Source organism: Opisthocomus hoazin, chromosome 13, assembly GCF_030867145.1.
Source record: "Opisthocomus hoazin isolate bOpiHoa1 chromosome 13, bOpiHoa1.hap1, whole genome shotgun sequence".
Lineage (NCBI taxonomy): Eukaryota > Metazoa > Chordata > Aves > Opisthocomiformes > Opisthocomidae > Opisthocomus > Opisthocomus hoazin.
In genome coordinates this window covers 1,410,704-1,427,395 of record NC_134426.1, presented here as the reverse complement: position 1 = coordinate 1,427,395, position 16,692 = coordinate 1,410,704, and positions in this window count along the sequence as shown.

Sequence of the window (16,692 nt, the reverse complement as noted above, 5' to 3'; positions counted from 1 at the left end):
TCTTCATAGGGACGCACCATTTATTTTGTTGGGCACATGGTGTTCTTGTGGTCACCTGGCATCTTGGTGGACACCCAGCTTTATTTTGCTGAGCACCCTGCATCTTGTTGGGCACCCAGCATTTCTTTTGGGTGGGCACATGGCGTCTTGGTGGGCACCCGGTGTTTCTCTTGGCAGACACATGGCATTTTGGTGGTCACCTGGCATCTTGGTGAGCAGCCGGTGTTCCTTTTGGTGGGCACGCAGCATCTTGGTGGGCACCTGGCACTTCTTTTGGTGGCCACATGGCATTTTGGTGGCCACCTGGCATCTTGGTGGGCACTCGGCACTAGCTTTGGTGAGCACGTGGTATTTTTGTGGCCACCTGGCGTCTCGGTGCGCAGCCAGCGTTTATTTTGGTGGACACCAGCCATCATGGTTGGCACCCACCATTTCTATTGGTGGGAACCTGGCATTTTGTTTGGCACTTGGCATTTCGTTTGCTGGGCACCCATCATTTATTCTTGAGGGCATGTGATGTTTTAGTCGCCATGTGGTGTTTTGGTGGCCACATGGTGTTTTGGTGGGCAGCCAGGTTTTCTTTTGTTGGGCACGTGGCATTTATTTTGGTTGGCAGGTTGCATTTTGGTGGGCAGCTGGCATTTCTTTTCGTGGGCACCTGGCATCTTGCTATGCAGCCAGCTTTTATTTTGCTGGCCACCTGGCATCTTGGTTGGCACCCACCGTTTCTTTTGGTGGGCACATGGTCCTTTGGTTGGCACCCAGTTTTTCTGTTGGTAGAAACATGGCATTCATCTGGTTGGGCAGACAGCGTTTCTTTTCGTGGCCATGTGTCATTTTGGTGGCCACCTGCAATCTTGGTAGGCACCTGGCATTTCTTTTGCTGGGCACGTTGTGTTTCCGTTGCCAGGTGATATCTTGGTGGGCACCTCGAGTTTCTTTTAATTTACACCTGATGTTTTGTTGGCCACCTGGTATCTTGGTGGGCACTGAGCTCTTCTTGAGCTGTCCATCTGGCATCTTCCTAGGGACACACCATTTATTTTTAGTGGGCACATGGTGTTCTTGTGGTCAGCTGACATCTTGGTGGGCACCCAGCTTTATTTTGGTGTGCACCCAGCATCCTGGTGGGCACCCAGCTTTTATTTTGGTGAGCACCCGCCAGCGTGATTGGCACCCACCATTTCTATTGGTGGGCACCTGGCGTTTTGTTGGGCACTTGGCATTTCGTTTGCTGGGCACCCATCGTTTATTCTTGTGATCATGTGGTGTTTTGGTGGCCACAATGTGTTTTGTTGGGCACCCAGGTTTTCTTTTGGTGGGCTTGTGGCATTGATTTTAGTTGGCACGTGGCATTTTGTTGTGCAGCTGACATTTCTTTTTGTGGCCACCTGGCATCTCTGTGGGCACACAGCATTTCTTTCGGTGGGCATTTGGAATTTATTTGGCCACCCAGCATTTTCATGGGCACTCAGTGTTTCTTTTGGTGGGCACGTGGCATTTCGGTGAGCACCTGGCATCTTGGTGGGCACCCAGCATTTATTTTCCTGAGCACATGGCTTTTTGGTGTCCATCTGGCATCTTTGTGCGCACCCAGCATTAGTTTTGGTGAGCACGTGGTGTTTTGGTGGCCACCTGGAATTTCTTTTGGTGGGCACCTGGCGTATTGATTGCCACCTGGAATATTGATGGGTACTCAGCGTTTCTTTTGGTGGCCAGCTGGCGTCTTGGTATGCAGCCATCTTTTATTTTGTTGGCCACCTGGCATCTTGGTTTTCACCCACTGGTTTTTTTGGTGGGCACCTGGCATTTTGTTTGCTGGGCACCCATCGCTTATTCTTGTGGGCATCTGGTGTTTTGGAGGCCACATGGCATTGGGGGGGGCACGCAGGTTTTCTTATCGTGGGCAACTGGCATTTCTTTTGCTGGCCACGTGTCATCTTGCTGGGCACGTGGCATTTCTTTTGGTGGCCACCTGCCATACTTCTGGCAATGTGGCATTTCTATTGGTGGCCATCTGGCATCTTGGTGGGCACCCAGCGTTTCTTCTAGTGCCCACCTGGCATCTTGACAGGCAACCAGCCTTTATTTGGTTAACACATGGCTATTTCGTGGCCACCTGGCATCTATGTGGGTACACAGCGTTTCTTTTGGTGGGCATGTGACATTTAGTTGGCCACCCAGCATCTTGCTGGGCACCCAGTGTATCTTTTGGTGGGCATCTGACATTTTGGGTGCTTCCTGGCATCTTGCTGGGCAGCCAGCATGTATTTTGGAGAGCACCAACATTTGGTAAAGACCCAGCCTTTCTCTTGGTGAGCACGTGGCATCTTGCTGGGCACCCAGTGTTGATTTTCCTGTGCACATGACTATTTGGTGGCCACCTGCCATCTTGGTGGGCATCTGGCATTTATCTGGGTGAGCACATGGCGTTATAGAGACCACCTGGCATCTTTGTGCGCACGCAGCATTAGTTTTGGTGGCCACATGGTGTTTTGGTGGCCATATGGCATTTCCTTTCATGGGCCCCTGACGTATTGGTTGCCACCTGGAATACTGATGAGCAGCAAGCGTTTCTTTTGGTGGCCATCTGGCATCTTGGTGGGCACCTAGTCTTTATCTTGATGGCCACCTAAATGCTTACCCCGAGTTTTTCACCAAGTGGCCACCTGGCATCTCCTTAACCACCCAGCATTTCCTTTGGTGGGCACCTGGCATCTCGGTGGGCACCCAGCATTTTGTTTGTTGGGCATGTCGCGTTGTCGTGGCCAACTGCCATCTTGATAGGCAACCAGCCTTTCTTTTGGTGGCCACCTGGCATTTATTTTGGTGGGCTGGTGGCATTTTTTTGGTGGCCACCTGGCATTTTGGGTGCCACCTGAAATATTGGTGTGCACTCTGTGATATTTTTGTTGGGTACGTGGCGTTTTGGTGACAAGCTGACATCTTGTTGGGCACCCAGCATTGATTTTGCTGGGCACGTGGTCTTTTGGTGGGTAGCCAGTGTCTCTTTTGGTGGGCATAATGCATTAATCATGGTGGGCACCCAGGTTTTTTATTCGTTGGCACCTGGCAATTCTTTTGGTGTGCATGGGGCATTTTTGTGGCCACCTGGCATTTTAATGGGCACCCGCTGTAACTTTTGGTAGGCACCTGGCATCTTGGGGGGCACCTGTCTACTTCTTAGTCACCCGGCGTTTCTTTTGCGGGCCATGTGGTGTTTTGGCAGGCACCTAGCATCTTGGGGGGCACCCAGAGTTCCTTTCGGTGAGCACCTGGCTTTTGCTGGCCACCTGGCCTCTTGGTGGACACCTGGTGTTTATTCTGGTTGCCAGTTGCCGTCTTGGTGGGCACCCGGTATTTTTCTGGGTCACCAACAAGCACTTAGGTGGCCACCTAGAATCTTTGCAAGCACCCAGCATGTCTTTTCATTGGCACCCAGCATCTTGGTGGGTACCCAGCATTTCTGTGGTGGGCACATGGTCCTTTGGTTGGCACCCAGTTTTTCTGTTGGTAGGCACGTGGCATTCATCTTGTTGTGCACACAGCGTTTGTTTTCGTGGCCATGTGTCATTTTGGTGGCCACCTGCAATCTTGGTAGGCACCTGGCATCTTGGTGGGCACCCAGCTTTATTTTGGTGAGCAGCCATAACCTTGGTGGGCACCCAGCATTTATTGTGGTGAGCACATGGCATTTTGGTGGGCACCCGGTGTTTCTCTTGGCAGTCACATGGCATTTTGTTGGTCACCTGGCATCTTGGTGACCAGCCGGTGTTCCTTTTGGTGGGCACATAGCATCTTGGTGGGCACCTGGCACTAGTTTTGTGGGGCACGTGGTATTTTTGTGGCCACCTGGCGTCTCGGTGGGCAGCCAGCATTTATTTTGGTGTACACCAACCATCGTGGTTGGCACCCACCATTTCTATTGGGGGTCACCTGGCGTTTTGTTGGGCTCCTGGCATTTCGTTTGCTGGGCACCCATCGTTTATTCTTGTGGGCATGTGGTGTTTTGGTGGCCACATGGTGTTTTGGTGGGCACCCAGGTTTTCTTTTGGTAGGCACGTCGCATTGATTTTGGTTGGCAGGTGTCATTTTGGTGGGCAGCTGGCATTTCTTTTCGTGGCCAACTGTCATATTTGTGAGCACACAGCGTTTCTTTCGGTGTGCATGTGGAATGTCTTTGGCCACCCAGCATCTTCTTGGGCACCCAGTGTTTCTTTTGGTTGGCACCTGTGATTTTGGGTGCCACCTGGCATCTTGCTGTGCACCCAGCATGTATTTTGGAGAGCACCAACATTTGGTAAGGACCCAGCCTTTCTTTTGGTGGACATGTGGCATTTTGGTGGGCACCTGGCGTCTTGCTGGGCACCCAGTGTGTTTTTTTCCTGGGCACATGACTATTTGGTGGCCACCTGACATCTTGGTGGGCATCTGGCATTTATCTGAGTGAGCACATGGCGTTATAGAGACCACCTGGCATCTTTGTGCGCACGCAACATTAGTTTAGGTGGCCACATGGTGTTTTGGTGGCCACCTGGCATTTCCTTTCGTGGGCCTCTGGCGTATTGGTTGCCACCTGGAATACTGATGAGCAGCAAGCGTTTCTTTTGGTGGCCAGCTGGCATCTTGGTGGGCACCTAGTCTTTATCTTGATGGCCACCTAAATGCTTACCCGGAGTTTTTCACCAGGTGGACACATGGCATTTCCTTAACCACCCACCATTTACTTTGGTAGGCACACAGTGTTTCTTTTGGTGGCCACCTGGCATTTTGGGTGCCACCTGGAATATTGGTGTGCACCCTGTGATATTTTTGTGGGTACATGGCGTTTTGGTGACAAGCTGGCATCTTGTTGGGCAGCCAGCATTTATCTTGCTGGGCACGTGGTCTTTTGGTTGGTACCCAGTGTCTCTTTTGGTGGGCATGTGACATTAATCATGGTGGGCACCCAGGTTTTTGATTGGTGGGCACCTGGCATTTCTTTTGGTGTGCATGGGGCATTTTTGTGGCCACCTGGCATCTTAATGGGCACCCGCTGTTACTTTTGGTAGGCACCTGGCATCTTGAGGGCACCTGGCTACTTCTTAGTCACCCGGCGTTTCTTTTGCTGGCCACGTGGCGTTTTGGAGTGCACCTGGCATCTTGGTGGGCACCCAGAGTTCCTTTTGGTGGGCACCTGGTTTTTGCTGGCCACCTGGCCTCTTGGTGGACACCTGGTGTTTATTCTGGTTGCCAGTTGCCGTCTTGGTGGGCACCCGGTATTTTTCTGGGTCACCACCAAGCACTTAGGTGGCCACCTAGCATCTTTGCAAGCACCCAGCATGTCTTCTCATTGGCACCCAGTATCTTGGTGAGTACCCAGCATTTGTTTTGGTGGGCACATGGTCCTTTGGTTGGCACCCAGTTTTTCTGTTGGTAGGCACGTGACATTCATCTTTTTGAGCAGACAGCGTTTCTTTTCGTGGCCATGTGTCATTTTGGTGGCCACCTGCAATCTTGCTGGCACCTGGCATTTCTTTTGCTGGGCACGTTGTGTTTTGGTTGCCACCTGACATCTTGGTGGGCACCTCGAGTTTCGTTTATATTACACCTGGTGTTTTGGTGGCCACCTGGTATCTTGGTGGGCAGCCAGCTATTCTTGTGGTGGCCACCTGGCATCTTCCTAGGGACGCACCATATATTTTTGTGGGCACATGGTGTTCTTGTGGTCACCTGGCATCTTGGAGGGCGCTGATCATTTATTTTGGTGGGCACATGGCATCTTCGTGGGCACCCGGTGTTTCTTTTGGCAGGCACATGGCATCTTGGTGGGCCCTCGGCACTAGTTTTGGTGGTCACCTGGCTTTTACTATGGTGGGCTGCCGGCGTTTCTTTTGGTGGCCACCTAGCATTTTGGCTGCCACCTGGAATATTGGTGGGCACCCTGTGATATTTTTGGTGGGTACGTGGCATTTTGGTTACAAGCTGGCATCTTGTTGGGCACCCAGCATTTATTTTGCTGGGCACGTCGTCTTTTGGTGGGTACCCAGTGTGACTTTTGGTGGGCATGTCGCATTAATCGTTGTGGGCACCCAGGTTTTTGATTGGTGGGCACCTGGCATTTGTTTTGGTGGGCACGGGGCATTTTTGTGGCCACCTGGTATCTAGGTGACCAGCCGGTGCTACTTTTGGTGGGCTCGCAGCATCTTGGTGGGCACCTGGCATTTCTTTTGATGGCCACATGACATTTTGGTGGCCACCTGGCGTCTTGGTGGGCACTCGGCACTAGTTTTGGTGGGAACGTGCTATTTTTGTGGCCACCTGGCGTCTCGGTGTGCAGCCAGCATTTATTTTGGTGGACACCAGCCATCGTGTTTGGCACCCACCATTTCTATTGGTGGGCACTTGGCGTTTTGTTGGGCACTTGGCATTTCATTTGCTTGGAACCCATCGTTTATTCTTGTGGGCATGTGGTGTTTTGGTGGCCACATGGTGTTTTGGTGGGCAGCCAGGTTTTCTTTTGGTGAGCACGTTGCATTGATTTTGGTTGGCAGGTGGCATTTTGGTGGGCAGCTGGCATTTCGTGGGCACCTGGCATCTTGGTATGCAGCCAGCTTTTATTTTGTTTTCCACCTGGCATCTTGGTTGGCACCCACCGTTTCTTTTGGTGGGCACCTGGCATTTTGTTTGCTGGCCACCCATCGCTTATTCTTGTCGGCATGTGGTGTTTTGGTGGCCACATGGCGTTTTGCTTGGCACGCAGGTTTTCTTCTGGTGGGCAGCTGTCATTTCTTTTGCTGGCCATGTGTCGTCTTGCTGGGCAGAAGGCATTTCTTTTGGTGGCCACCATGCATCTTGGTGGGCACCCAGCTTTTCTTCTGGTGCCCACCTGGCATCTTGACAGGCAACCAGCCTTTATTTGGTGCACACATGACTTTTTCGTGGACACCTGTCATCTATGTGTGTACACAGCTTTTCTTTTGGTGGGCATGTGACATTTAGTTCGCCAGCCGGCATCTTCATGGCCACCCAGTGTATCTTTTGTTGGGCAATCAGCATTTTGCATGCCACCTGGCATCTTGCTGGGCACCCAGCATGTGTTTTGGAGAGCACCAACATTTGGTAAAGACCCAGCCTTTCTTTTGGTAGGCATGTGGCATTTTGGTGGGCACCTGGCATCTTGGTGGGCACCCAGTGTTGATTTTCCTGGGCACATGACTATTTGGTGGCCACCTGACATCTTGGTGGGCATCTGGCATTTATCTGGGTGAGCACATGGCGTTATAGAGACCACCTGGCATCTTTGTGCGCACGCAGCATTATTTTTGGTGGCCACATGGTGTTTTGGTGGCCACCTGGCATTTGCTTTCGTGGGCCCATGGCGTATTGGTTGCCACCTGGAATACTGAAGAGCCGTAAGCGTTTCTTTTGGTGGCCAGCTGGCATCTTGGTGGGCACCTAGTCTTTATCTTGATTGCCACCTAAATGCTTAGCCCGAGTTTTTCACCAGGTGGCCACCTGGCATCACCTTAACCAGCCAGCATTTCCTTTGGTAGGCACCTGGCATCTCGGTGGGCACCCAGCATTTTGTTTGTTGGGCATGTCGCTTTGTGGTGGCCAACTGCCATCTTGATAGGCAACCAGCCTTTCTTTTGATGGCCACCTGGCATTTCCTTTGGTAGGCAGCCGGCGTTGCTTTTGGTTGCCACCTGGCATTTTGGGTGCTACCTGGAATGTTGGTGGGCACCCTGTGATATTTTTGGTGGGTACGTGGCGTTTTGGTGACAAGCTGACATCTTGTTGGGCACCCAGCATTTATTTTGCTGGGCACGTGGTCTTTTGGTGCGTAGCCAGTGTCTCTTTTGGTGGGCGTGTGGCATTAATCGTGGTGGTCACACAGGTTTTTGATTGGTGGGCACCTGGCATTTGTTTTGGTTGGCACGGGGCATTTTTGTGGCCACCTGGCATCTTAATGGGCACCCGCTGTTACTTTTGGTAGGCACCTGGCATACTGGGGGGCTCCTGGCTACTTCTTAGTCACCCGGCGTTTCTTTTGCTGGCCACGTGGAGTTTTGGCGTGCACCTGGCATCTTGGGGGGCACCCAGAGTTTGTTTTGGTGGGTACCTGGTATTTGCTGGCCACCTGGCCTCTTGGTGGACACCTGGTGTTTATTCTGGTTGCCAGCTGCCGTCTTGGTGGGCACCCGGTATTTTTCTGGGTCACCACCAAGCACTTAGATGGCCACCTAGCATCTTTGCAAGCACCCAGCATGTCTTTTCATTGGCACCCAGCATCTTGGTGGGTACCCAGCATTTCTTTTGGTGGGCACATGGTCCTTTGGTTGGCAACCAGTTTTTCTGTTGGTAGGCACGTGGCAATAATCTTGGTGGGTAGACAGCGTTTGTTTTCGTGGCCATGTGTCATTTTGGTGGCCACCTGCAATCTTGGTAGGCACCTGGCATTTCTTTTGCTGGGCACGTTGTGTTTTGGTTGCCATCTGGCATCTTGGTTGGGCACCCAGCTTTATTTTGGTGAGCACCCAGCACCTTGGTGGGCACCCAGCATTACTTTTGGTGGGCACATGGTCCTTTGGTTGGCACCCAGTTTTTCTGTTGGTAGGCACGTGGCATTCATCTTGTTGGGCAGAGAGCGTTTATTTTCGTGGCCATGTGTCATTTTGTTGGCCACCTGCAATCTTGGTAGGCACCTGGCATTTCTTGTGCTTGGCACGTTGTGTTTTCGTTGCCAGCTGGCATCTTGGTGGGCACCTCGAGTTTCTTTTAATTTACACCTGGTGTTTTGGTGGCCACCTGGTATCTTGGTGGGCACCAGCACTTCTTGTGGTGGCCACCTGGCATATTCATAGGGACGCACCATTTATGTTTGTGGGCACATGGTGTTGTTGTGGTCACCTGGCATCTTGTTGTGCAGCCAGCTTTATTTTGGTGAGCACCCAGCATCTTGGTGGGCACCCAGCATTTATTTTGGTGAGCACATGGCATCTTGGTGGGCACCCGGTGTTTCTCTTGGCAGGCACATGGCATTTTGGTGGTCACCTGGAATCTCGGTGAGCAGCCGGTGTTCCTTTTGGTGGGCACGCAGCATCTTGGTGCGCAGCTGGCAGTTCTTTTGGTGGACACATGGCATTTTGGTGGCCACCTGGCATCTTTGTGGGCACTCAGCACTAGTTTTGTTGGGCACGTAGTATTTTTGTGGCCACCTGGCATCTTAATGGGAGCCCGCTGTTACTTTTGGTAGGCACATGACATCTTGGTGGGCACCCAGTGTTTATTTTCCTGGGCACACGACTATTTGGTGGCCACCTGGCATCTTGGTGGGCGTCCAGCATTTATTTTTGTGCACACATGCCCTTTTGGTGGTCACCTGGCATCATGGTGGGCACCTGGCATATCTTTTGGTCGGCATTTGGTTATTATCGAGGTAAGCACATGGCGTTGTAGTGCCTACCTGCCATTTTGTGTGCACCCAGCATTAGGTTTGTTGTGCACATGGTGTCTTGGTGGCCACCTGGCATATTGATGGGCACCCAGCGTTTATTTTGGTGGCCAGCTGGCATCTTGGTTGGCACCCAGGATTTCTTTTCTTGGTGGTCACCTAAATGCTAACCTGGTGTTTTTCACCAGGTGGCCACCTGGCATTTTTATAAGCATCCAGAATTTATTCCTTTTGGCACACGGCATCTTGGTGGGCACCCAGCATTTTGTTGGTGGGCATGTCGCATTTTCGTGGCCAGCCACCATCTTGATAGGCAACCAGCCTTTATTTGGTGGGCACATGGCATTTTGGTGTCCATCTGGCATTTATTTTGGTGGGCAGCCTACGTTTCTTTTCGTGGGCACCTGGCATTTTGGGTGCCACCTGGAATGTTGGTGGGCACCAGGCGATGTTTTTTGGTGGGTACATGGAGTTTTGTGACAACCTGGCATCTTGTTGGGCACTCAGCATTTCTTTTGCTGGGCACATAATCTTTTGGTGGGCAGCCATTGTGTCTTGTGGTGGGCATCCAGTGTTATTTTGGTGGGCACCCTGCATTTCTTTTGGTGGGCATGGGGCATTTTTGGGGCCACCTGGCATCTTGGTGGGAATCCAGCATTTATTTTGCTGAGCACATGGCATTTTTGTGGCCTGCTGGCATCTTGGTGGGCACCAGGTGTTTATTTGGTGGCCATGTGGCGTTTTGGTGGGCACCCAGTGTTTTCTTTGGTGGGCACCCGGCATTTAATTTGGTCTGCACATGACGTTCTGGTGGCCACCTTGCATCCCTGTGGGCAACCAACATTTCTCTGGTAGGCATGTCATGATTTGGTGTCCACCTGGCACCTTGGTATGCACCCAGCTCTTCTTTTGGTGGTCATCCATTGTGTCTTCTGGTGGGCATGTGACATTCATCTTGGTGGGTACCTGGTGTTTCTTTTGGTGGGCTGGTGGCACTTTGGTTGCCACCTGACATCTAAATGGGCACTCGGCATTAGTTTTGCTGAGCACCTGGCATCTTGCTGGGAACCAAGCGTTTCTTTTCATGAGTACGTGGCATTTTGGTGGCCACCTGACATTTTTGTGGGCACCTGCTGTTTCTGTTGGTGGGTACATGGCATTGTGATGGCCACCGGGCATCTTGGTGGGAACCCGCATTTATTTTGCTTGACACCCAGCAATTATTTTGGCGGCCACCTGGCACTTTTATGGGCACCAAGTGTTTATTTTGGTTGGCACATGGTGTTTTGATTGGCAACCAGCATTTATTTTGGTGGCTGCATGGTCTTTTGGTGGACACCCAGCGTTTCTTTTGATGGGCATATGGTATTTTTGTGGGCACCTGGCATTTTTGTGTACACCGGGTGTTTCTTTTAGTGGGCGGCTCGTGTTTTTTGGGTCACCTTGCTTTTTGGCGGCCACCCAGCATCTTGGTGGGCACCCAGCATCTTTATGGGCACTCAGCGTTTCTAGTGGTGCACACCTGGCATTCTGGTGGCCACCAAGCATCTTGCTGGGCACCTGCTCTTTTTCTTGGAGGCCACCTAAATGCTACCCCTCTGTTTTTCACTAGGTGGCCACCTGGCGTCTTTGCAAGTACCCAGCATTTCTTTTCATTGGCACCCAGCATCTTGGTGGGTACAGAGCATTTCTTTTGGTGGGCACATGGTCCTTTGGTTGGCACCCAGTTTTTCTGTTGGTAGGCACGTGGCATTCATCTGGATGGGCACACAGCGTTTATTTTCGTGGCCATGTGTCATTTTGATGGCCACCTGCAATCTTGGTAGGCACCTGGCATTTCTTTTGCTGGGCATGTTGTGTTTTGGTTGCCACCTGGCATCTTGGTGGGCACCTCGATTTTCTTTTAATTTACACCTGGTGTTTTGGTGGCCACCTGGTAACTTGGTGGGCACCCAGAACTTTTGTGGTGGCCATCTGGCATCTTCCTAGGGATGTACCATTTATTTTTGTGGGCACGTGGTGTTCTTGGGGTCACCTGGCATCTTGGTGGGCACCCAGCTTTATTTTGGTGAGCACCCAGCATCTTGGTGGCACCCAGCATTACTTTTGGTGAGCACATGGCATCTTGGTGGGCATTCGGTGTTTCTCTTGGCAGTCACATGGCATTTTGGTGGTCACCTGGCATCTTGGTGAGCAGCCAGTGTTCCTTTTGGTGGGCACACAGCATCTTGGTGAGCACCTGGCACTTCTTTTTGTGGCCACGTGGCATTTTGGTGGCCACCTGGCATCTTGGTGGGCACTCAGCACTAGTTTTGGTGGGCACGTGGTATTTCTGTGGCCACCTCGCGTCTCGGTGTGCAGCCAGCATTTATTTTGTTGGATACTAGCCATCGTGGTTGGCACCCACCATTTCTATTGGTGGGCACCTGGCGTTTTGTTGGGCACTTGGCATTTCGTTTGCTGGGCACCCATCATTTATTCTTGTGGGCATGTGGTGTTTTGGTGGCCACATGGTGTTTTGGTGGGCACCCAGGTTTTCTTTTGGTGGGCACGTGGCATTGATTTTGGTTGGCACGTGGCATTTTGGTGGGCAGCTGGCATTTCTTTTGGTGGCCACCTGGCATCTTGGTGGGCACACAGCGTTTCTTTCGGTAGGCATGTGGAATGTCTTTGGCCACCCAGCATCTTCATGGGCACCCAGTGTTTCTTTTGGTGAGCATGTGGCGTTTTTGTGGACACCTAGCATCTTGGTGGGCACCCAGCATTTATTTTCCTGAGCGCATGGCTTTTTGGTGTCCATCTGGCATCTTCGTGCGCACCCAGCATTAGTTTTGGTGAGCACGTGGTGTTTTGGTGGCCACCTGGCATTTCTTTTCGTGGGCACCTGGCGTATTGATTGCCACCTGGAATATTGATGGACACCCAGCGTTTCTTTTGGTGGCCAGCTGGCATCTTGGTATGCAGCCAGCTTTTATTTTGTTGGCCACCTGGCTTCTTGGTTGGCACCCACCGTTTCCTTTGGTGGGCACCTGGCATTTTGTTTGCTGGCCACCCATCGCTTATTCATGTGGGCACCTGGTGTTTTGGTGGCCACATGGCATTTTGGTGGGCACGCAGGATTTCTTTTGGTAGGCAGCTGGCATTTCTTTTGCTGGCCACGTGTCATCTTGCTGAGCGCATGGCATCTTTTCGGTGGCCACCTGGCATCATGGTGGGCACCCAGCTTTTCTTCTGGTACCCACCTTGCATCTTGACAGGCAACCAGACTTTAGTTGGTGGACGCATGGCTTTTTTGTGGCTACCTGGCCTATTTTTGGGCACCCAGCTTTTCTTTTGGTGGGCACCCGGCATTTTGGGTGCCACCTGGCATCTTGCTGGACACCCAGCATGTATTCTGGAGAGCACCAATATTTGGTATGGACCCAGCCTTTCCTTTGGTGGGCATGTGGCATTTTGTGTGCCACCTGGCATCTAGGTGGGCACCCAGAGTTAATTTCGATGGGCACCTGATTTTTGCTGGCCACCTGGCCTCTTGGTGGACATCTGGTGTTTATTCTGTTTGCCAGTTGCCGTCTTGGTGGGCACCCGGTATTTTTCTGGGTCACCACCAAGCACTTAGATGGCCACCTAGCATCTTTGCAAGCACCCAGCATTTCTTTTCATTGGTACCCAGCATCTTGGTGGGTACCCAGCATTTTGTTTGTTGGGTATGTAGCGTTGTCGTGGCCAAGTGCCATCTTGATGGGCAACCAGCCTTTATTTTGGTGGCCACATGGCATTTGTTATGGTGGGCTGCTAGCGTTTTTTTGGTGACCACCTGGCTTTTGCGTGCAACCTGGAAAACTGCTGAGCACCAGACGATATTTTTTGTTGGGTACGTGGCTTTTTGGTGACAAGCAGGCCTCTTTTTGGGCACCCAGCATTTATTTTCCTGGGCACGTCATCTTTTGGTGTGTACCCAGTGTCTCTTTTGGTGGCCATGGGGCATAAATCATGGTGGGCTCCCATGTTTTTAATTTGTGGGCACCTGGCAATTCTTTAGGCGTTCATGGAGCATTTTGGTGGTCACTTGGCATATGAATGGGCACCTGGCATTACTTTTGGTAGGCACCTGGCATCTTGGTGGGCACCTGGCTAATTCTTAGTCACCCAGCGTTTCTTTTGCGGGCCATGTTGCGTTTTGGTGGGCACCCAATGTTTCCTCTGGTGGGTACCCAGCGTTTAATTTGGTCTGCACATGGTGTTCTGGTTGCAACTTTTCATCCCTGTGGGACCCAGTGTTTCTTTGGTAGGCATGTCATGATTTGGTGGCCAGCTGGCATCTTACTGAGCACCCAGCGTTTCTTTCGGTAGGCATATGGTGTTTTGGTGACCACCTGGCATCTTGGTGCGCACCCAGCATTTCTTTTGGTGGCTAGAATAGAATGGAAGACGGAGACAAAAGGAATGACACAAAACTCTTGAAGACAGCGATTTCAAAATCTTACACTTCAAATGAACCTTGAAAGAGGGAGGAAGATTCAGGAAATCAAGGCAAAAACTAAAAACTGAGGGCAGCACACTAAAACAGACATAGCAAGGCGACGCAAAAAGCTAAAGATTTAAAGCAAATCAAGAAATACCTACAAATACAGGCAATGATTTCAAAAACTTAGCCTTCAATAAGATCTCAATAGAAAGGAGGATGAAGGAAGTCAAGGGAAATACTAAACAAAAGAGTGGCAGCAGACTGAAACGGCTGTGGAAAGACAATGTAAAAAGCCAGCATAAAGACACAAACCAAGACAGAATGACTACAACAGAAAGGAAGACCAAGAAATGAATGTCAAAAAGTGAAAAACCGACAGAGATTAAAGAAACAAAGGAAAAATAATAGAACAATAGAAGTAAGTACGAAGGAATGGCACAAAACTCTTGAAGACAACAATATATGAAATCCTCAGACTTCATATGAACACTGAAATTGGGAGGAAGATTAATGAAGTCAAGGGCAAAACTAATAACCCACGGCAGCAAACTAAAACAGCCATAGAAAGACAATGTAGAAAGCACGGCCACTCTGGAAACCCTTCGACTTAGAAAGAAAACTGAACTAGAGAGGAAGATTCAGGAAGTCAAGGCAAAAACGAAAAATCTGAGGGCAGCACACTAAAACAGACATAGAGAGACAATGCAAAAAGCTGGAGATCTATAGCAATGTAGGCGTGGGTAACGGACCGTTGTAACGATGTGACCCCAATATGAGTATGATCGTACAGCTTTATTAGTCAGCAAAACAAGGTTTATATAGCAAAACTATTACAGCATCTGAATGGTTAAAACCCCAACCCATATATAGGCAAAACTACAGCAACTCGTTGTGATTGGTGCAGAGCTGCATCTCGAAGTGAAAACAGTACTGTGGCAGGAAACAACAACGTGGCAGGAAGGAAGTGACAGTGTGGCAGGAAACGGTGACGTTCCCCCTGCTCCAGTGTCCTGAGCTCGTCGCTCTGCCTTCCCAGCAGGGTTCCGTGTCAGCCGCTCCCAAGGCTCACTTCCGGATCGGAACTTGGGTTGCTCAACGCACCAAACTATGTCCCCTCTCGTCCAGCCAGGACTCCACAATTCCCCCTTCTTGTTTTTGAGCAAGCCAGGTTTGCTTCGTCATCTTGGAGAGAGCCTTTTTAAGACAGCTAAAGCAAATACATATTATAACTCCAACAGCAAGTAACACGATACATATGCGCAAAATTTCTATAATTAAACCGTTAAGCCAAGCGGGCAGATTACCAAAGAGCGAGGTGAGAAATCCATCAAAAAATCCCTGGCTTTGTTGTATTTGATTGGCGTGCTGTTCAAGCCATTAAAATTGCTTGTGGATGGACTTATTATGATCGGAGAAGTTCATACAGCACATGCTTTCGAAATCCTCACAATCATGTCCCTGGGCCAGCAGTAAAAAATCAATTGCTGCTCTATTTTGCAATACCGCATGTCGTAGACTACTCTGATCTTCTAGCAGGGATTGCAAGACTTTTGTGGTAACACTGGCTTGCTTCTCTGCCCAGCGTTCCGTGTTCGCCACTCTACTTCTGTAGCAGTGTTCCGTGTTCGCTACTTTCAAGGTCTGTCTCCGTTACCAAGCCTGGGTTGCTCAACAGCACCAAACTATGTCCCCTCACGTCCAGCCAGGACTCCACAATTCCCCTTTTTTGTTTTTTGAGCAAGCCAGGTATGGTTGATGAGGTTGTTGATGATGATGAGAGCTGACATTAATTTTGGTCTTCAGCTTGCTACCACTCTTTCAGAGGCCCACACAAACTACAATACTAACAGTATAAGAACACAAATGCTAGTTGAAGACATAGAGATGTGAAGTGCATACCACAACCTGCTGGATATAAAGAAAGATTAAATTAACTTGAGAATGATTCATACTGATGGTAAATCTGTTACCTAGCATATTGGTGTAGATTGATTTACTTGTATTCAATTTTCTTGCTGGATTTACTTGTATCCAATTTTCTTCCTGTGTGGATGGTGGGACTAAAGTACCGCTTGACCACAACATATCATTATTGTCAATGGGAGGGAATGCATCTCACCACGTCAGGCATCGAAATAGCAGTGTATCGATAGTATGAGCGCAGTAAATTTGCACTTGGGTTATAGGTATACTTATCATATATACAAACATCCATAACATTTAGTATTGGCTATCGATATTAATTACCTAGGTTAAGATCAATGTACCTAGAACTACGACTCATGAACTATATAGGCTAAAATTAATGTACAGAAAAGCATAAAGCTGCAAACATCACCACATCTATTCCCTGCTGCATCAAATGCTTCCGAAGCCCCGACAAATCAGAGTCCAAATACAACAATCTAAAGTCAAAAACCAGAAATAGTCAATACCTGCAGAACTTACCAAACCAAAAGACACAAAACAGTTACTTAGTCCAGACAAATCCGTTAGATCACAGAAACCAAATAAATCCATCAGAACACAGAAATACAAACACGGTAACATAAAATCACACGTTCATGGTCGCGACCACACACACACACAAGCACACCAAGTTTTCAGCATAAATCCAAATATTGCAAAGACAGGACTTACAATAATATTCAACATTTACCAGACAAATTCCCAAGCTTCAGTTTCAGGAAGAGTACTCTCTTTTCAATTTTGGATTAGAAAGGACACTTTCCCTTCTCGTCAGGGATATAGCTCAATGCTGTGAAGCTTTTACTATGACTAACAAATA